Source organism: Aquarana catesbeiana, linkage group LG09 (assembly GCF_042186555.1).
Source record: "Aquarana catesbeiana isolate 2022-GZ linkage group LG09, ASM4218655v1, whole genome shotgun sequence".
Taxonomy (NCBI): domain Eukaryota; kingdom Metazoa; phylum Chordata; class Amphibia; order Anura; family Ranidae; genus Aquarana; species Aquarana catesbeiana.
In genome coordinates this window covers 232,523,691-232,546,607 of record NC_133332.1, presented here as the reverse complement: position 1 = coordinate 232,546,607, position 22,917 = coordinate 232,523,691, and the positions used below count along the sequence as shown (strand labels likewise).

Below are 22,917 nucleotides of genomic sequence, written 5' to 3'. Positions count from 1 at the left end.
TATATCTACAGCTCACAGTACATTATTGGGATAGTCACTGGGAAGAACGTTCCTTCCACTTGTGGTCGTTAGGAAGAGTTCCCCGTTACAGATAGCTAAAAAGATCATTGTTGTCAGTGGTTACTCATGTGGGAGTCAGAAACTGCTAACAACCTATGGAGGAACCTTAAGGTTCTATGGAACCCCAGTTGAGAAAGGATGGTCTACACTAAGGATGAGCTCCATCGTGTTCGCAGACTCTACATGCAGAGCCCGCCAGGAAGTTGGCACGGCGCTGTACTAATCACAGGCAGTGTTACATTTCCTGATCCCTGCAGCCGCACAAATGTCTTATGATTAGCGCAGCGCCGTCTTCCTGGCGGGCTCTGCACGTGGAGTGTGCGAACACGCCGGAGCTCATCCTTAGTCTACACCCTTTGTTCCACTACCTAGTCAATGCTTCTCAGTTTCGTTCATAGGACTTCTCTTGTGCTGCTCCTTCCCTGAACACCATTTTACACGCCATCAAGCACTCACCAAATATCCACACCTTTAAAAGCGCCATGAAAACCGATCTTTATAGAAAGACAAACGACATCTATATTCCAGCACAGGGTTTTCTTTAGCTACTTTCTACAACACAAGTCCTACAGCAAATCTCCCATTCCTACGTTGTCTATGCCTTCTGTTAAGAGATTGAGAAAAGCTCTCTCCATACTATTGTTTCATGTTCTACCACCTATGTATCCTCACTTTGTACAGCACTGCAGAAGATCGCTAAATAAATAATAGATGCTGAGCATAAACCAAATCCTCTAGATCTGAGCGCAGGAGCTTATGATAGAGACAAAACATCTAAACAGAATTCTAAGAGAAGTCTAATTGTTTAGTATTATTTATGCTCTTGACTCTGATGGAAACAATTACAGGAGCTGGGCTCCATCACGGCAAATTAGAACTCTCTCCAGACATCTCATTAGCAGGTTAGTAAGATTAGCCAGGCCCAGGTCTTTCCATGTGCCGAAATGATTGCTATGAGAGGCTTATTACCCGTCATGTTCCTTGTAAACAAGACAGACATGTGATGCTGGATTAACACTCAACACCAGAGAACAAGCAAACTGAAGGACCCAGCAGTCTAAAGCCCCATACACACTAGTCGATTTTCTGCAGATTTTTGTCTTTAGATTTACCAAAACCATGTAGTGCAAGGGCCTGCCTGCATACAAATTGAAACGCTTAAGGTTTGACCTCATAATATATGATTTTGGTAAATCTGAAGACAAAAATCTGCAGAAAATCTAATAGTGTGCATGGGGCTTAAGTGACCAGCTTCATCTCTGATATTTAGAGAATCTCTCAAAATACATTGGCTGCCACTAATGACTTCCTGCTGGAAATGCTAGTGACCTGGCAGTCAGCTGATCCTTCAGCTTCAACACTTGAGTCATTGATCAGGAACATGTAAGCAGGTAAGGCCCATTTCCACCAGTCGGTACCAGTATAATGCATGCCCGCTGGTGTGTATTTGTAGAGGCCGTGCATTGCGTTGTTACAACACATTGCATTAATTACAAAAAGGCATTCTATTCAACTCTGTGCACCACAATACTTGATATGTTGTGATACATGTTGCGCTGTGCTAACAGTGCAGACATGCTTTATTTATAGGCAATACACCTTAACGTAGTGTTAGGATATGAACAGGGAATAACTGTTTTCTACCTGTCCTTGCATTGAGCCTGTGTTAATTCAGATCAATGCTGCAACAGGCATAATGTAAGGCCATAGATGATTTGAATTTGAACTGTGTATGAGCAGGTTGAATGTACCAAGTTGATCGATCAGTCAACTTGGGTACAACCATCCTGTTGAATTTTACATGCGATTAGCGATAGCGGCTGCTACAGCCGCTAGCAATAATCAGTGTCTTCTCCCAATGGTTCGGCGGGAGGGATTCGTCTATCAATACTGTCTATGTTGATGGGGGAATTGCGCAAATTCACTCTGTGTATGGCTTGTTTAAATGAGCCCTAAGAGGTGTTGTAGCAAGGTTTTCCTTATCTGCATAATTGTTCTGGGTTAGTGACTAAAGCAGGCCACAGATGGTGCGATTTTCCACGGGTTGCAGAAAAGAAAATTGCTTGATTCCTCCATCAACACAGTCAGTGCTGATGGGGGAAAACCTCCAGCGGAGCGATTGTGCTCTCCTGACGGTGGGGGGCGGCAGGGGAAGCCGTCCTTGCCAGAAGAACACAGTGATTACGCCTAGCGGCTATATTCACTACAAATAATCATATAAAAAAAACTCACATGCTGGTAGTACCCAAGTCAATCGATGGATCTATTTGGGTATGGGTACAATCAACCTGCCCATACATGGTTTGAATCTTGGCTGGTTCTGGCTGAACAGCATGAAGCTCAAGCTGGCCATACATGGATTAAAATGTGGCTGGTTCAGCGGGGCCTTGCCAAATTTGATCCCATGTATGGGCAGGCTAGTTGTATAGATGTCCATCTACCAATTGACGTCTGTACAACTAGCCTGTTGGGTGTTCTCTGAATGATCAGTGCCGCCGGCTATAGCTGGGAACATTGATTTGTATGTTCCATTGTCAGAGCACAATGGTACAGCTGGAGCGATTCCCCCATCCACACATTTGGTCTTTTTTTTTTTATTCAACCCCCAAGAAAAAAAAAAAAGGTTTAATATATGGCAAGCCTTAGTAAATTAAAGAAAAAGATTTGACTGGTTGTTATGAATGGCACCATGTTTGCCATCCAGGTTTTATATAAGACACAAGATATATTATCTGTGTCTAGAAAAAAATGGTGATAAATGTTCTTGTGCTGGTACTTATGACAAAAGGTTCTTAGTACCAAGAACAAGATTATTCCAAAAAGAATATATATCCCTTATATTAAAAAAGACCTAATGCTTAACCTTCCTCTACATGAACACTAAAGCTAGGTTCACACCCATGCATGTTGTGGTTAATATTTTACTGGCGCATTTTGTGTATTTTCACATGTGCTTTTGACATGTTCTTAAAGTGTTTTGCGTTTTTTTTTTTTGGTAAGAGGAAGAGTCTTGTCATGCCGGGGAGAAAGCAACAAAAATGCAGCGGCAACGCACTGAAAAAAGGCAGTGCTTGCCGTGTTAGAAGCTCTGTCAGCTTTGTCTTGCTATACGGGACTCATTGAAGAAATTAACAATGGGGACACTGTCAACAACAGTAAGTTGATGGAGGTTCAGTCTTACCCTAAAGCACGAACGCTAATTAACGCCTCTCCTATTGCACAGGCAGCTTGTCCAGTCCTGGGAACTATGATCTTAGGGCATGCAGCACCGGGATTGTGAAGCCAGTTGTGGAACATGTTAGGATGGCAAAAAACTTGGCACAGCCGAGGATCCCATCTGGTTTTTATGACACCCAAAAAATGCACTTGACCTGGAGCATGTAACCATACAGGATGCTACAAAGCTGGGCTCTCCTCCGACTCTAGGACCACTTCCAGGTACTGGATGAAGGGTTCGGCTGTGAGGGACAGGTTCCCTTTAATGATAGATGCGGAACTCAGGAAAAGAAGTGCATCTAAAACACAGACAATCATGTATGCCTGCATTCAGCTTTCATTGCTGCAAACAACAAAAGGACGAAGGGGAGGCAGAAAGAGCGCACGCAGCCTGGCGACCTTCAGAGCATCCTTTCACGTGGCTTCGCTCAGGAACACGTGGAGAAAGACACGTGTACCAGTCACCGGGGAGAAGATGGGGGAATGACAAAAAACTGCCATATGGAGAACTTCTCCTTAGACGATTCCTTGTTTATTAAAAGTATCTTTATCTAGAATTCTGCATTGTCCACGGAAACCAGATTCCAGCTGGCCTTTATTCCCTATGGCACACTAGAAAACAAATAAAAATCAATGCCTTGATCAATGGAAGTCTGAAAATGTATGGAAAAATCCGAACATACAGTCTTCCTGCAGACCCAAGAGTGCACAAACGAATTGCCGATATCTCTGGATGGAAATCAACCAAGGACATGATAACAGTAACATCCTGCACTGCTCAGTTTGAATCTGTCTAGTGTATTTTTCAGGAGCTTTTAATTCATTAACCAACTTTAGTGCCCCAACTTGTTGGCACATATGATCACTGTAAAAATCATACAATGCCAGTCTTGTTTCATAATGCCTGTTCAGGCTCTTGAAGCAAACATTGGGCTCAATGTAAAATATTACAAATTGACTTCCTGCTACATGGGGAAAACGATCATTACAGCTGTGTCTACGGAGGACGGCATCTATGAACGGCGCATTTCGGGGGACGTACTCCTGAGGAACGGGGCACGTCCCCCGAAGCGGGTCAGCCTACCAACCTTTATACATGTGGTCAGGTGACATCGCCTAAATAGATTTGTAATTGATCATGCCTGCTCTATTTCATGTTTTGGGAGTATGTTTTTGGCCTTTGGTTTTAATACGTACTCAATTCGCCTTAGAGTGTATGCCTACAACAACGGAAGGGAGCACTGGATTGTCTGTGCTTCTGCAGCAGAGACTGATGTAATTTATGTATTAAATGATATACTGTAAATAACGAATAATACATAACTACTGTATAATCATGGATCTGAATTTCAAGAGCAAATTAGCAGTGGAAGGTGTGATTAATACACGTTTGAACACCAGGAGGCACCCTTGTCTTATGTACATCAGCCTAGGCACTTGTATATACCTTGTTTATACCTCTCAGTATCATGAGGGATCAATGAAACCATGACAACCTTAAAGGCTTCTGTGTGTTGCTATGCAGGAACCTCAGAAAGCATTAATCTACTCACGTGTACGGGGAGGGGAGGAGGTCATTTTATGGGACCGGTTATTTTATACACAGTTGTATGTTAACCCTTTGCTAACTGATCCAGTCCAACACTGCCTTACATTACAACTCACCAGAGGAGGTCACCAGCACCAAGCACCAAAATGTCAATTAGAAGATCAATTCATTGGATCAGAGAAAATTGCTGGAATAAGAAAATAAATACTATGATCCTTGTGTAATAGACCAATTAACATGCCACACCATTATATGGAATAATGTTACCTAGTTGAAAGATCTGATTAGGCAGATCAGAGATAAACTTTGTTAGTTTGTATTTTTCTGCATGTTTTTTTTCCTAGTCCTCTAGGTGGTTTGTCCATGTTCAAGTGACATTGGGATGTTCATACAGAAAAACATTCCATATGTACATCTCAAAAGAAAATTTGTTTTTGGCCTAACAAATACTTTAAAAAACATTTATGATCTGCATAAAAAACATTACTAGTTTCTGGTGGCAGAGCCATGTAGATCACTAACTAGAACCAATTAAGAATGTCTCAATTAAAGAAGAACTATCACCAGAACAAACAATCCTGGTTGAATTCCCCAGGGAACCAATAACATGTAGCACATGGTCCGGTTTTGATCTGTAGAACCATTGTGTATTGTAAATCAATTAGTATTTCTATCTATGCTGGCTGTAGCTGCATCCCAGGCTGCAGCCCAATTTGTGCATGTTCCCATGGGGCACTATAGCCACTGCAACCTCTCTCAGTAAAAATTAGTTTTGTGCAGTGTGTCAACTTACCCTGCTAGTGCTGACTGCTCATTTACAATAGTAAAGGATCATTCAGTGCTGCGGGGCTGTATGATCCATCTGCTGGCTGCTTAAACATACATGGCACCAGCAGAGAGATCACACAGCCCCTCTGTGCTAAACGATCCCTTCTAGTGCTTGTGTCGTACACAGAGCTGATCCCACCCCCTGCTGTGTCAAATGGCGACGCTCGTCTCCAGTGTGTGCCAGCACTGTCAATCAGCCCTCGTTATCTGTCTCCTTGACAGCAGCATAGTCGGACAGCAGTGGGGAGAAAGGAGGGAAGCCGTCACTCCTTTAGCTCAGCAACGGGCCACAGAAACAGACCCAGTGCTTCTTTACTTGATCCCCTGGGGAACACAATATACAATTTGGCGGAGACTATTGGTGTTATATCAGCTTGGTTTTCTTTGACTCGAGTTTCTTTAATTGAACCTTTTGAGGGGTAGAATTATTATTTTTTTATTTATTTATTTATTTTAGCTGTTCAAGTAAAAGGACAGTGTAGAGGGCACATATAATGCATACCATCTGCACATGAATCATAGACATCTTGGCTCATCATGACACACATCTGACGTTACGATCAAAGAAGGCAAGGTGATGGTGCTCCCAGAACTTGTATGCCATCTAGAGGACAGAAAACAGTGTGCAACTTCCTAGTACTGCAGTAAGACACCTCAGGCCTCATATACCAATATGTCTAAGGGTAACTACCAATCAGAATCTCCCTTCCATACTCTCTTGGCAGTATGTGAAAATGAAGGCCAGAATATGATTGGCTTCCATCAATATAATGAACAGATTCAAATCAAGTAAGGAAGGTTAAAGCTTCTCCAGGTTTTTGTTGGTGTCTCCATTTCCCCCCTGTGGATATTCTCCTCACATCCTATACCAGGATTGGAATGTCAGAGTGACAGGAAGCCATGAGAAATCTCCCCATTTGAGACAGATAGTTCAATAAATCTTTTTTGGAAGGATTAGAGCCTAGGCCAGTGATGGTGAACCTTGGCACCCCAGATGTTTTGGAACTACATTTCCCATGATGCTCCACTACACTGCAGAGTACATGAGCATCATGGGAAATGTAGTTCCAAAACATCTGGGGTGCCAAGGTTCGCCATCACTGGCCTAGGTGATGTTATTATTGCAATCTGCTTCTCTTTCCTGTTACAGTGACAGCTGCTCCCCCATTCCATCTCCTGGTGTCACAGAGATAGGAAGTGAGACATAATCTTCCCAATGGGGCACATTAAGCATTAGAAACCTGGCATAAGTTCTGTTTCCCACACAAAGTCAGAGGGGTAAGTATTAACCCTTTCTTTACAGCAAGTTATTATTAAAGTGGAAATTCACACTAACTATACTTAAACCTTCTCCCACCCCCATTTTAAGCGGCCAGCTTTAGTGAAAAAGAGAGATTGCAGACAATGGCTGCAGAGCCTGGGCGGTGATGTCATCCATAGGCTTACTATGGGGCAGTTGTCTATAGATGGTCTTTTGTTGTTGTAATTTAGATCCTGGCTTCCCCTTCTAGTAAGAGATTGGCTGGGAATATTATGCTGCAGAGATGTTTAGACTAATTACTTCAGATAAGTAATTACATTAAGTGATCATTTTGACCAATGCCCACATCATTCAAGCATGAAAATTAATAACAGGCTCCTTACAGTGTGGTCACCCCAGGACAGCTCAGAGACATTCGATGTGAAAGCAGTAGTCTCACCTTGTACAGGTGTTCCTGCAATGTTTGCGCAGGGCGGTCTGAGTCTCTTGTCTTTGTTTAGCTGACGTGGCTGCTAGCCTTCCCAAGCATGTGTGCAGGTTCTACTGTGTATCTATACTCAGATCATTTTCACCATCACCCTCCGGTGAAGGATACTGTCAAAATTGAACTCAAGGGATGATATATTTTGTATACCTACATTGGGCCAGCATATGTGACAACTGATCGGGCCACTGTGGAAGCTGTAAATCACTGTGGTAACCTGACCTACTACATTGATGGGAACGATCTGCCAAATGCCATGCAGAGTGACTGCCCTTCTGTGCAGTAACCTCAGAGGGGTGCTCCCCTCTGCACTGCCACCATTCAGAGAATGCCTTGCATTTTTCTCAATGAATGTAAAGCGTTCTCTGATTGAACGAGGTGGAGAGAAGGGGTGATGATGTTGCTATCTCTCCTCCCTCCAACCATTGTAATGACGAGTGACGTTCTTGTTGCCTCCGGTTAGACCTATTGGTTTCCTAAATCTCTTGGCATGCCAGTAATGAGATCTTTGCGCTGGACTTCCTAGGTCAGAGCACCTACATGGGTTTCTAAAGTGGAATTTACCTTTTCACAAAAAATGAAAAAGTGAACACCCTACACACACTTACCTCTGCAGGCAATTAGCAGTCACACAACTGGTGCAGCAGTCTGGGGATTTGAAAGCGTTTCTCTTCTTTCCATTCTTAGGGCTTCCAGGATAAGTTAGAGCTATTTGGATTGGTCACATGCTGGCTCGTGACCACTTTGACCAATCAGAATCTCTCTTTTCTGTTCCAGAAGCCCTAAGAAACAAATGGGAAGAAGAGCAGGGCTTTCAAATCCTTGGACCGCTGGGTGGGCAGTGACAGCTAATTTCCCATGGAGGTAGGTGCAGCAGAGACTGGGGGGCTGGTAGGATGTAGGGTATCTGTTAACCTTTTAATTTTTTTTTTGTGAAAAGGTGAACTTACTCTTTAAAGTGATTCTAAAGCCTAAACATTTTTTTTACCTTAATGCATTCCTTGCTTTAAGGTAAAAATGTTTAGGCATCAGCATCCACCTTACCCCTGCCCCCCTCCCCTTTACTTACCTGAGTCCTCTTACATTTCAGCACCGTGCACGTCTGCAGCTCTTCTCTCCCTCCACTTCCATGTCTCCCTGGCTTTGCTGGGACACCGGGAGCCATTCCCAGATAGCAAGAAATTAAGCTGCAAGTTTTAAAATGACTTGCTAAGCTATTGCTAGACTTGAAAGGCTACACATTTGTTGCACAATTGCAGCAATCCACTTGCTTTGCAAACATTCTGCAAGTCTGCTGCAAGTTCTGGTTCAGTTATGTTGTACAATAGTCCTCCTACCACAGGGGTCACTGTGACTTGTAGAGCTCTGGCTGTAGACTCAGCACTGCAACTTTGCTGTTGCCAGAGACTTGCCATGAAAATTTGCTACAAATTGGAAAAGTGTCAACTAGAACTTGTGCTTCAAGTGCTCTGCAAGTGTATAACTTGCCAGTGAAAATATGCAGTAAGTTAACAAGACTTACAGATCAACATTGCCACAAATTTGTGGCAAGTTATCCTTGCTATCTGGGCTGGCTCCTGTTGCTGTCAATCAAAGCCAGTGGCGAGGGAGTGGGGGGCGTGGCCGAGTCCCGCTGACTGTGTCAATGGACGCAGCACCAGGGCCCCGTAAGCGAGCATGCACGAGTGCCCCCATGGAAAGCAGCTTCCTGCGGGGGCACTGGATAGAGAGGAGCCAGGAGCACTGGCGGTGGACCCGAGAAGAGGAAGTTCGTGGCCACTCTGTGCAATTCCATTGCACAGAGCAGGTAAGTATAGACATGTTTTGTTATTTTTTTTTACCTTTACAATCTCTTTAAGTTTTAATTATAGTGAATGCAGCAGGAAGAGTGGGAACACCCTAATGTTGCCAGGAAGAGTGGGAACACCCTAATGTTTATATGTGTAATCCTCCGCACTACCAGAAAGTAGATTTAAATAAATATATTGTGATGTGACCAAATACAGTGAAAAGATTGCTGCAAATCTAAAGTGTTCACAATGCATGTAGTAACAATTGAAATGAATGGTGATCTGTGCAGTTCCTCAGTAGTCACAATGTGATAAAAAATAAAAAACAATAATAAGTGATTCAAAAGCAAATGTCCAAATATCTGTGAATGAATAAATCAAGTAATAAAGTGCAATTGCTAACTCAATAAACTGAATCCAAAACAATAGTCCAAGTGTCAGTGAATGAAAAAAGTCCTTGTTAAAAAAAAACTTCCATCCACAAAATAAATCCCATGCCTTCACACAACTGCTCAATGATCACAGAACTCTCACCTCTATGTAGTGAATAAATGGCCTTTAGGATCCAAAGTGGTGATGGTACCCAACTTCTAGGCTCCAAACTACAGACTCTATACCGTGAATGATCAGCTTTCTAGGACACATGCAGGAAATAAGGAAATCCAATCTCCAGACTATGTTTTCTAAATATATCAACCCAAGGCTCCAGTTCACATAAGAAATAAAATAAAACTGCCTCCCATGGTGAAGTATATTAAAACAAGTGATAATTTATTCAAGACGAGTGGATGCTTACATCAAAGACATTTAAAAAGCGCAGTAAGGTAAAACAACAGCGTTAGGCGCTTAACACATCACTTTCGGTCCGCGATATCCCCAGCCATGGCCTACACGTTACGTCACGTGACTTCATCGGGGGGCGGGGCTGATGAACACCCTAATGTTGCCAGGAACAGCCAAACCTTCAGGGTGGGCAAGAACCGATTACGGAACCATGTCTGGAATCACCTTGAGGTGGCAGGTGGTGACTCAGCCAATCTAACTCCACCTACAACTAAATTAAAATAAGTATTCTCCACAATCGCTATTATTTGGTAAAGCCTTCAGAAAGTATTTGGTCTTGTTCATGGTTGTAGACTGCAATTTGGCAAAGAAAAATGTTCCTAAGATTCTAGAACAGGATTCAGAAAAATTGCATTATTGGTCAGAAAGCGATAAGAGATGGCTTAACGCCACATTTATTTGAGTGGAAAAGAACATGCTCTCATGCCGTTTATAAAACTGATTATCTTTATCTGTCACCACACAATAGGCATTTACTTTTCTTGGATCCTGGATCACACGGCTTTCACATCCGTTTCCCACTATCTGGGGTTTCCACTTTCCCGGTATTATACTGGCTTGGCTAGCAGTGGGGTCGTGGCTTGATAAAAATGTCTGCACCCTTTTTAGGCTTCATGTGCACAGTCCTGCAGGGTACAGAACCCTTTGTTATCACTCTCCTGGCACCCGCAGCTGCCGTGTACAGCTGCCTTTGAGATAAATTAGAAGTGGCTATACTGGTTATGTGCGACCACAGGGACGTATGCTCCAAGTGCACACCATCTGCATTCAAAGCATACATCCATGTGTGTGCCAGTGTGCAGAACATGTGTAGCCTCATCTGAATGGGTGGCTGTATGTAAGCTATGACATGGGATCTGCACACTGTACAGTATGGCCTTGTGCATGAAGCCTTGTTACTATACACTGGGTCTATAGCAATGCACCGGCATTCAGATCCATATAAAAAATAAAAAGCTACAGGACTACAAAACGCGGCATTTGTTTGCCATGTGCAAGAGGCCTACACTGAGAAGGGAGTAGTGTCTTCTGAAGGCAGATCAATTGTAGAGTTGCACAGGGACATTCCAGAGCTCCTGAAAAAAGGCTGGATCATGTGACATCAGATTGCCTAACCAAGCGCAGGACACATATAGGAAGCAGTCTCTGTACTACGCCATGACTAGGAAATTTCTCTTCATTGGCGCCCTATGAAAAAAATGTGAGTTTAATTCCTGGGCAGTAAAGGGGGAATGGAGGAGACCAGCACTCAGTTATGGATGGGACTTACAGGGACCCCTGTTCCTATTCTTCTGTTGCCTGATACAAACTGGACTTATTGCCAAAGTTATTCTAAAAACACATGTTAATAGTCCTGCAGAGATGAATAAATTATAATAGAACAGCTGAAATATTTAACTTTCCCCCCAAGAAAACACTATTTCATTCTCCCTCCAGTGCTGCCATGAGGTCAAAAGTATTTAGTTATTTAATGTGTTCCTAACCCCACTACAGTAAAATCAGTCTGAATATGCAGTAAAGCATGCTTATTATACTCACTGTGGATCCTAAGTAGTTAATCCTCCGCATTGCGTAAAAAGGCTGGTTGATCCTGTCTTCTCTGAACCTCCCCCTCCTTCCACTGTCCCCTGATATTATTCTGATAACACAGAGTCTATGGAGTCAGGCTGCACATGCTCAGTTTGGTGTGTATTGCTAGAGAGTTTTTTTTTTTTTTCTTGGGAGGATACATGTGATCAGCACAGGGCCAACCAGCACTGTCCAGACAAAGGGGTCTTACAGTCTCATAGGACAGTCAGAAAACTCCTCCTACAAGCTTTAACCAGTGCTTGGCTGGACACTGTTAGAAGAAGTCACAAGACTGCTATATACTGGATTAGAAAAGATATTTAGCAGTTCATATTTACTAAAAGGATATATACAGGAAAGAAATTGTTGGGACTTTGCATGGAGGAAATATTTACTAAAAATAATTACATGTCCATGTTCTGTGTACTGTGGGAGACCGGATATAGTGAATGCAGGGTCCTGGGTTTAGTAACACTTTAACTTCTGCTGGAGGCCAGGAGTTGCCAACGTACTTGCATGGTCTCATTCGCAGAGATCACGTAATCAATGTCTAGGCTTTTGGCTAAATGGCAGCACTGGAAGAGGGAATTAGTAGCTTTTTAACCCAGAAGAGTATTTCAGCCCTCCTGTTGCTCTATATTTATCCATCACAGCAAGATTAGATAACTGGAACATAAAAAAAACACAACATATCTTTATGTTAACATTACATAAAACACAGCCTGGCAATTTCCTATGAAGATTCCTGCTCATAAAGGCTGAGCATGTATGTTTTTACTCAGTGCATATATCTCCAGCTCTGGTCTTATCTTGGGGGATTAATAACAATCTTCTTCCTGCCAAGGCCCTTTGTCAGGGTTGCTGGTAGTTTGGATTATCTCTTAATCTGAACATTATGAAATATATTTTTTTGTCTATGGGAGCTGAAAAATACCCATATTTAATGAATATCCCAGATCAGTTAGCATAAGCTTGTTTCCTCAACCTGTCCTGGCCATAGATGAGCAATTATGGCTTCCATGACACAGACAAGGCCTGCGGCACAGAGTTTGTGTAACAATTAGGGTGTAAGGCTACAAACACAAGGTGTTGTCATCACACACACAGGGTGAAGTATATATACAGCCCACACCTTTACTGTGATTTAGAGGTGTAAAATCTCAACTACTTGTCCCTAACCTTTAAAATATCACAAATTGAATAAAAAAATGTTCAGAATCGGATTAATGTGGACTGCGACATGAGTCACTGAGCAGCCATAGACGTAAATGTGATAGAATTGCTACAGGCCACATGTGACACATACAGGTTTATAGTACAAACTTTCAAAAAATATTGCATATTGCATAAAAAAGCTTATATTTCACCGCTACCCCCCAGAAACAATATCTACCCTCCTGTAAATAAAGAATAATTATCTCAGAGTTCTAGGGATTATGGGTCATTACCATAAAGAAAGGTTTAGGCCCCTTTCACACTGGGGCGGGGGGGGCGTCGGCGGTAAAACAGCGCTATTTTTAGCGCTGTTTTACCGTCGTTTTTGCGGCTGTATTCGGCCGCTAGCGGTGCGGTTTTAACCCCCGCTGGCGGCCGAAAAAGGGTTAAAACCGCTCGTACAGCGCGGCTATAGCCGCGGTATTGCCGCGGTATAGCCGCGCTGTCCCACTGATTTCAATGGGCAGGAGCGGTGAAGGAGCGGTGAATACACCGCTCCTTCACCGCTCCAAAGATGCGGCTCGCAGGACTTTTTTTACCGTCCTGGCAGCGCACCGCTTCAGTGTGAAAGCCCTCGGGCTTTCACACTGAACAAACAGCGGAGGCTGTTTAGGGGCGGTTTGCAGGCGGTATTTTTAGCGCAATAACGCCTGCAAACCGCCCCAGTGTGAAAGGGGCCTTAGGAATCCTTAGGTCTTTCCCCCTTGGACGGGGTAGACAGGAAGAGGGTTGCATAATGCTGGTTTTTATGAAATCTGGAAGAGGAGAAGCAGCTGGGGGCCAAAGTGGTGAGTCTGTAGGTCAGAGGTAGGTACCCTGCTGTAGGTGATTGTGCTGGAGACCAAGTCTGAAAAGGAGCCACAGCATTTCATTTAAGTAAACCTGTGCTCAGATCAGCACATTAAAGTATTTACATATTGTGCAAAAGCAGTAAAGTCACTGTATATACCAAGCCCTCATTTATCTATGTGTCTATAAGTATTGTGGAGAAAATTAAAGTGGTTCTAAAGGCTTAAGGTTTTTACCTTAATGCATTCTCTGCATTAAGGTAAAAAAAAAAACTTGTGTGCCATAGAATCTCCCCAGTCCCGCCTTATACTTACCTAAGCCTGATCTCCATCCAGCTGCTCTCTTCTTCTTCACTGGGCAGATTATTAGCAGCGGGAGCAATTATCTCCCACTGCTGTCAATCAAATGCTATAATGAGGAAAGCAGGGACATGCTGTCTGTGTCTATAGACACAGGCAGCAAGGCTCGGGAGTGAGCCAGCACAAGTGCCCTTGTGAAAAGCGGCTTTCTATGGTGAGCACTCAGTGAGGGAGAAGGAGCCAGAAGCACCAGTGGGAGACCCTAAAAGAGGATCAGGGCTGCTCTGTGCACCACCATTGCACAGAGCAAGTATGAATTGTTTGATTTTTTAATTAAAAAAAAGTGAAGCTTTACAAATTGAAAAAATGCACAACACACTAAGGCTGGGTTCACACTGGTGCGATCACAGACATCGCGTGTTATTCGCACCGCATTGCTGTGCACATCGCATGCAATGTCTGTGCGATGCAAATTCAGCCTTACAAACTGTACGGCTGAAATCGCATCACATTCGCCCCCAAAATGGTACAGGACCCTTTTTTTTGGTCCGCACTGGATCGGATGGGTGTTCACACCTATATGATCTGATTCCTGTACCATTTCACAGTTCGCACTGTGATCCGATTTGGGGGTGTCATTAACTTCACAATGACACCTGAAGCGGTTCGCAGATGTCAGTGTGAACCTCCAGTGATTCAGGTGTGATGTGGGAACTCGCACAGTAATGGCAGGGCTTTCCAGCATCGCACCAGTGTGAACCCAAACCTGATTTTAGAATCTTTGTTGTGATATTTTAGGATCTTTGATAATTAATTTCTTTACATTACCAGCACCTATAGAGGTCAGGGATGTCCTGTTTTAAAAGCTCTGAAATAAAACAATATTGTGAACATTCAAGAAAGAAGATGATGGAGACGCCCAATAGTGGCAAGTTCTCTTTAACGAATGCAAGTCTTGAATCATTCACATTTCTTGTTCCTATCAGGCCAACATGGCCATCCTAAAGCTGCCAATACACATACAGGCTGAAAAGGAAAAAATTCATCAGATCCCTCCATCCACGCCAAACAGGGCAGGTGGCCAAATCTCCCACTACGGCTATTGTATTTTGACAGGCAGCCCCGCCAGCTGTCAAAATACCAAGACAGGGGCTGCATCCAATTGGATGCAGATGCTGTTCACCTAACAATTTTCCACCCTGCTTTGATTTTTCAGACTAGGGATGGCGAGCTGGAAGGGGTAAATTTAATTCGTTCCATCAGAAAATGGCCGAAATTTGCTCTGTGTATGGCCAGCTTAAGCATAGAAGGTGTTTTTGTTGTCTCGGATGGTGAGACTCGTTCTTCCAGCATGCAGCCAAGCACTCATCCCAGGTGTTTAGAGAAATGAATTGAGTGGAGAGGCTTCAGATCTACTTCACTTAAATGCTACACATTGCTGCCAGGAAGAAAACAGCACTTGAACCGCCAAGAAGTACGTGGCCTCTTAGAAATATTGTATACATATGTTCATGTGCGCTCTGTCAGCTCAAATAGAGAGAAATGGGCGATTAATCTACTCTCTATAATGGGGAGTCCAGGCATAAGCGTTCAAATGCAGCAAGAGGTGTGTAGATGGTCACAGATGGGCTGACTTTGGATGGCTGTCGGCTCATAACAAGCTAGAAAGGGCTCTGTGGACAGTAAAAAACAAAGAAGAGAGCGGCGCCATCTAAGTGCAGCCTGATAAAAACATTTTAATATAGGACCGGAGATTTTAAACTCACAAGATTGTAGAGATTACAGCGCATGTCAACTGGTATATGGGCCTGATGAAGGAGCACGCATGCTCCTCCCCACTCTCTCACCATCCGGAAGTGACGTGTCCAGCCGCCCCTGAGCCCAATCTGAGAACCAGGAAGCGTTGGGAGCCACCAATGCAGCCGGGAACATCAGCTACCTCTCCCACCTGCGAGCCAACCGCCTTCCTCCAGGAGTGGATGAACTTACTATACCATGCTGTAATCTCTACAATCTTGAGAGTTTAAAATCATCTGTCCTATATTAAAATGTTTTTTATCACGCTGTACTTAGATGGCGCCGCTCTCTTCTTTGTTTTTTCACAGCCTCTTAGAAAACTTGTGTCAAACATTGAAGAAAACCCTTCATTTCTTTGCTGCACGATGAGAGCCTCTCCTTGTGCCCTAGATAAAATCAACACATGCCCTGAAAAAGTTGAATTAGAATGGCAATTTTAAGACACTATAGCTGCATTCACACTACAGCATTTTGAATTGATGTGCCGCGGACCTGCCTGCGATTTGACAGTGCTGATGTGTGAATGGCAAAACGCGGAACCAACATTTGAGATGCTATTTATTTGAATGACACCTCAAATTGCAGTGCTGGTCTGTGATTGTCGCGCAACAAAACGTGCTGCAATCAGGGACGCATGTCGCCCCAAAGTAGCTTCTGAACTATTTTTGGGTGACATGCGTCCCGCGATGTGGGTTGTCGCGATTGCAGCACGTGAAAAAATCGTGGCATTCATTCAAATGAATGACATCTCAAATGTGAGTTCCGCGTTTCGTCATTCACACATCTTTGCTGTCAAATCGCGGGCAGATCCGCGGTCGGATGCTGTAGTGTTAATGCAGCCTTAGAAGGGAAGATCTTTTTTTTTTTTTTTTTTTGTCCCTCTTGTATACTTTAAAAATGAAATCCAAGATTCTGGCCAGTTGCAAAGATATTCTGACCTTATCTCATACGACATGTCACGGGCAATATAGCTGTGTGGTTATTAGAAGTATGCAGATGCCATGCAAATGCCCACAATGGTTTCAGTAGAACTATAGGCAAAAACATGTTTTTTTTCGATTTTGGATAGAGCAAAGGAAAAAAAAATACATATATTAACTTGTAAGCAACGAGTGTCAGAAAAAGGTTTAGATCTTTAAGTGGTTAAAGTGCCCTCATTTACAGACCGAAGTTCACCCCTTTGATCTAAAAAGAAAGAAATGATACAATGTTTATTTTTTTATCTCTCAGCGCTGAGCAATGTTGATAAACATTTGCTGGCTTTTTTTTTTTTTTTTTGACAGCTCTGAGCAGAGAACTTGTTACAAAGCACTTGTTACATAGAATTGTGGAAATGGTGAATTAGGATTGTGAGGGGGGTTGAATTGAGATTGCGATTCTTTTACCGATTAATCGCACAGCTCTACAGCAGGCTGAATGAGAAAAAAACTGAAAGATTGTTGGTGCAGCGATCTCTCCCGCTGTGCCATTGTGTTCTAACACTGATTAGTGCTCCCTGCCATGGTCTGCAAGCACTGACCTTTTTTGCAATTATGGACAAGCTCCTGTAATGGAGCTCATTTATAAGTAGGGGAACTTGCTGTACATCGATGGTGGTTATCGTCTTAGCCAGGTTTTTGTATTTGTTTGGTTCACATGGAGTATAGACCATTTTTGGTGGGGAAGCTTTAGGTCAAAAAATGCAATGTTACCAACATAAGCTCACCACACTTGTTACAATCTGATTGTACAATCTCCTTTAGGTCCTCCAACTATGTAGTGCAAACACTTGCCCAAATGGATACAAACCAATTGGACAGATTAGGGAGGTCCTCATATTACATAGTTTGGTAAGGCTCAGTTGACACTACTGCGACCTAAAAGTTGCGTGACTTGCGGTGCGACTTTGCCAGGTGACTTTCTGGCAATTTTCTGGCGACTTGAGTACTACTTTGATGCTACTTTGTCTTAAGCAGGTATACAGAGATAACAGCATACAGGAAGATGCCATGCACTGCCCTGGGTAATCTTTCTGCCATGTCGGATCCAAATCACATCAATATAGATGAGGATCTGACTTTGAGGCGACTTCCATTAAAGTCTATGGGCACAAGTGACTTCAGGAGTGCAAGCTCTCATTGGCTAACATGGGATTTCACATGGCTTGCGACTTGGGCTCTCACAAGTTGGATCCCAAGTCGTGGCAGTGTAAACCGAGCCTAAATCTAAAGTTGACTGTACAAAAAGATTGTATGGTGACCCATACACTTTAGCTACTGGTTTTCTATACTGTTCAGAGACGCCTGCACCCACAGCTCTGCCCCTTCTACTTTTCTCTGGTGGATCTAACTGACAGCCAAGTAATTAGCATCAGGCTAAAAATCTTTTACTGCAAACCAGTTCAGGAGTTGGAAGAAATGATCACTTTGGTCCTTCATCAATACACAGAAAGGTCTGAAACAGTGTAGAGAGCAGTATATCTCCACCATGATTGTTTAGTCAATGGACCACTAATTTCAGCCATTGTGTTGAGAAAATGTAAGACTCTAAAGAGCAGCAAAGCATGCTAAGATATCCAGGGAATAGGACTGCACAGCCAAGACACACCAAGGCTTCTATCACATCTCGAAACCGATAACTGCCAGCAAGCAATTAGCAGGGCCTGCATCATACAATGTGTTAATTATCTATCAATATGGCGTCTATTTAGCACATTGTCGCACAGGCGGAGAAAAACGCCGGAATCTAGGTGTCTTTTTAGGCAGAGGTGCCAGACACTTCTGAAAAAGATCAAATGACTTCTAGAGAGACTCTACTAGATCCTCTGGGCATTGCACTGTTATTGATTTACCTAAAACGACACTTAGGAGGCCACTAAGGATTTCATTGAGGCATTTAAATACAATTTTAAAGTCTCCGAACGTACAAAGATTGTGAAATTGACCTGTTCCCACACACATGAAAAATGTTCCAGTTGTAAAAATATTTGTAATTCTGTTCCGATGCTCTTGTGACAGCCGTGCCTCTCTGTGCAGTCCCTTGTATGATGACAAATGTTTGTGGATTATCTTTAAAGTGGAACTAAACTCTCTCAATCAACTATTTGTAATCCTTATGCTGCTAGCATTAGTAAATAGATAGAAAGGTATATTACATTTACTTAACAAATTAAAGGTGTTAACCTTTTCCTTGTTTTGGGCCTAGGCCAAAATGATGTCATACGAGGGGGTGCTGATAAATACTGAGCCTTATCCAGAAAAAAATAAGTGAGGAAGCTGTAAATTGCAGGATGTACTGTCCAATTGTTCTATATTTAAAAGGTGCAAAAATCAACTACCTATGATTTTAACTTTTTTTTTTTCAGGTCCAGATTGAACATGGCAGCACCTCCAGAAAAATTCAATGTGGAAGAGTATAGGACCATAATCAAGTTCCTGTTTCTCCAAGGGAAAGGTGCGCAGCAGATCCATGATGAAATGTCACAAACTTTGGGTGACAGTGGCCCTTCATATGCAACAGTTAAATTTTAGGTTGCCAATTTTAAAACTGGCCATTTCGTTGTTGAAATTGAGAAAGCCAGTGGAAGGCCTGTTTCTGTCTCTGTGCCTGCAAATGTGAAAGTCATGTAGGACCGCTGAATATCAGCCAAAAGTATTGCTACATATCTGGGAATATCAAGTGAGAGAATTATTCTCCATTATCCACAACGACTTGGAAATGAGAAAGCTTGCAGCAAAGTGGATCCCAAAACTTTTGACTTTTGCAGACACAGAGACAGAAACAGGCCTTCCACTGGATTTCTCACTTTCAACACCGAAATGTCCAGTTTTAAAATTGACGATCCAATGTTGCATATGAAGGACCACTGTCACCCAAAGTTTGTGACATTTCATCATGGATCTGCTTCGCACCTTTCCCTTGGAGAAACAGGAACTTGATTATGATCCTATGCTCTTCCACATTGAATTTTTCTGGAGGTGCTGCCATGTTCACTTTGGACCTGAAAAAGAAAGATAAGTTAAAATAATAGGTAGCTTATTTTTGCACTATTGAATATAGACAAATTGGCCAGAACACCCTGCAATTTACAGCTTCCTCACTCAATTTTTTCTGAGTGCGGCTCAATATTTATTAGCACCCCCTCGTATATCCCAGGTGTTTTCATTGACAGTTTGTTTTTCTTTCATCTGAAAAGGGGAGGGGCTTTCTCAACTAAGCACACCCTCCTGTCTGCGTGCCTGAGCTAAGGACAGATGGATTCCAGGAAGTAAATGGTACATGAAATATCCGCCCTTAGTCAAGATGGCTGCAGAAATGCTAGGGGGGTGTTTTCTCAACAAAATAAAGAACAACGAAAACAGATGGATGGGTGAGTTTGCTTTCAGTACTTAAAAAATTATTTATAAAGCATTTTCAGTTTATGGTGCTCATAAGCCTTTTTCTGACACTTGTTGCTTACAAGTAGAATCAGTATTTTTTACTAGAAAATTACTTAGAACCCCAAATTTTATATATATTTGTTAGCAGAGACCCTAGAGAATAAAATGGCGGTCATTGCAATATGTTATGTCACGTTGTATTTGCCAGCGGTCTTTCAAGCGCAATTTTATTGGGAAAAATACACTTCAATGAATTAAAAAAAAAACCTAAACAGTAAAGTTAGTCCCAATTTTTTTGTATAATGTGAAAAATTAGGTTACGCTGAGAAATATGAGAGAATCGTGATCTTTATATTAAGAAAAATGGCTTACTATATCTCTAGAGGAATCCAGCAGTAGGATCTCCCTCAAACGCATACATCTTAATAACAAAGTCTCCAAGAGAATTAGGAACCAATGGAATGCTTCCCTCTACAGCCCAGCGTCATTTCTAGGTGAACCTCTGTTGCTTCCTAAAAAAAATATCTAAAGAATAGTTTATACAATAGAAGCCTCTGAATGCTACTTCCCAGGCAGGGGGTGAGTGCGGTGTTCAAGCGCTAAAGCCTCCAGCAGAATCTCTAGATTTTGACACTTCCTGGAGTGTCGGAGGCCTTTGTTTTTCCAACACATGCAGTACTCCTATCTGCCAGCCACCCACTGGAAAGGTAAGTATTCAGAGGCTTCTACTGCAGAGAGCATGATTTTATTATTAATTTTTTTTAGAACGATAGTCTCTTGTAGGTGTCAACCATACAGGGAGTGCACATTGTTTTCAATGAACCGGCTGATAATCTTTTCACTGTGAGAAAAAGCAATAAAGCACAACCACTCTTTAGCAGTGCAAAGCTGGAAGTTGTACCTGCGTATGTAATTAGAAAATATGACTGTCTCCATGTACATAGATGATCACACATGATATATTTACACTTACCTGCCACTTTATTAGGTACACCTGTTCAATTGCTTGGTAACACAAATTGCTAATCAGCCAATCACATGGCAGGAATGCATTTTGGCATTTAGACATGGTGAAGATGACTTGCTGAAGTTCAAACTGAGTATCAGAATGAGGAAGAAAGGAGATTCAAGTGACTTTGAATATTGCATGCTTGTTGGTGCCAGACGGGCTGCTCCGAGTATTTCAAAAACTGCTTATCTACTGGGATTTTCACGCAAAACCATCTCTATTGTTTACAGAGAATGGTCAGAAAAAGAGAAAATATCTAATGAGCCTTGTTGATGCCTTGTTGATGTCAGAGGAGAATGGGCAGACTGGTTTGAGATGATAAAAAGACAACAGTAACTCAAATAACCACTTGTTACAAACAAGGTATGCAGAATACCATCTCTGAACGCACAACACATTGAGCCTTGAAGCAGATGGGCTACAGCAGCAGAAGACCACACCAGGTGCCACTCCTGTCAGCTAAGGACAGGAAACCGAGGCTACAATTCACACAGGCTCACCAAAATTGGACAATAGAAGATTGGAAAAACGTTGCCTGGTCTGCAGAGTCTCGATTTCAGCTGCGACATTCAGATGGTAGGGTCAGAATTCGGCGTAAACAGCATGAAAGCATGGATTCATCCTGCCTTGTATCAATGGTTCAGGCTGGTGGTGGTGTAATGGTGTGGGAGATATTTTCTTGGCACACTTTTGGCCCCTTAGTACCAATTGAGCATTGTTTAAACACCACGGCCTACCTGATTGTTGTTGACCTTGTCCATCCCTTTATTACTACAGTGTACCAATCTTCTGATGGCACCTTCCAGCAGGATAATGCACCATGTCACAAAGCTCAAATCCTCTCACTAGAGCTGCACGATTCTGGCTAAAATGAGAATCATGATTTTTTTGCTTAGAAGATAGATCGCGATTCTCTCACGATTCTCGCGGCATAACATCTTTCACATTGAAACAAAAAAAATTGGGCTAACTTTACTGTTTTGTTTTTTTTTTTATTCATTGAAGTGTATTTTTCCCAAAAAATTGCATTTGAAAGACCGCTGGGCAAATACAGTGTGACATAAAATATTGCAGCAATTGTCATTTTATTCCCTAGGGTCTCTGCTAAAATATATAAAATGTTTGGGGGGTTCCAAGTAATTTTCTAGCAAAAAAATATTGATTTTAACTTAAGAAACAAGTGTCAGAAAAAGATTTGGACTTTAAGTGGTTAAACTTCCTGCGTTTACACACAGAAGTTTGACCTAAGAAGGAAATTAGTTACAATGTTTCATGTTGTTAAAAACTTGGCAGACTGTGGATTTTTTTCTTTACACACACAGAAGTTTATCCCTTTGATCTAAGAAGGAAGCATTAGTTACAATGTTTCCTGTTACCTTGGCAGACTGCCCAGATATTTTCTTTTGACAGCTGAGAAAGCAGATAAAGTCTCTCCACTTGTTATATGAAAGAATCTTCAAATTCTGCATTGGAGATAGTCAGGGGGGTTCAATCGAGATCACGATTTTTTAACGATTAATTGTGCAGCTCTACCTCTCACCACTGGTTTCTTGAACATGACAATGAGATCACTGTACTCCAATGGCCTTCACAGTCACCAGATCTCAATCCAATAGAGCACCTTTGAGATGTGGAAGAATGGGAAATTCGCATCCTGGATATGCAGCCAACAAATCTACCGCAACGGCGTGATGCTATCAAGTCAATATGCACCAAAATCTCTGAGGAATGTTTCCAACACCTTGTTGAAGCTATGACCAGAAGAATTAAGTTCTGAAGGCAAAATGTCCAACTTGGTACTAGCAAGGTGTACCTAATAAAGTGGCCGATGAGTGTATATGTAAGCAAGG

The 22,917-nt window shown here is 42.4% G+C and overlaps 1 protein-coding gene across 1 annotated transcript in view; it reads right to left on the bottom strand.

Annotated features, from left to right (window-relative positions):
* NPDC1 (neural proliferation, differentiation and control 1) overlaps nucleotides 1-22,917 on the bottom strand; it is a 151,885-nt gene that overhangs the window by 59,638 nt on the left and 69,330 nt on the right. The window lies entirely within an intron of this gene.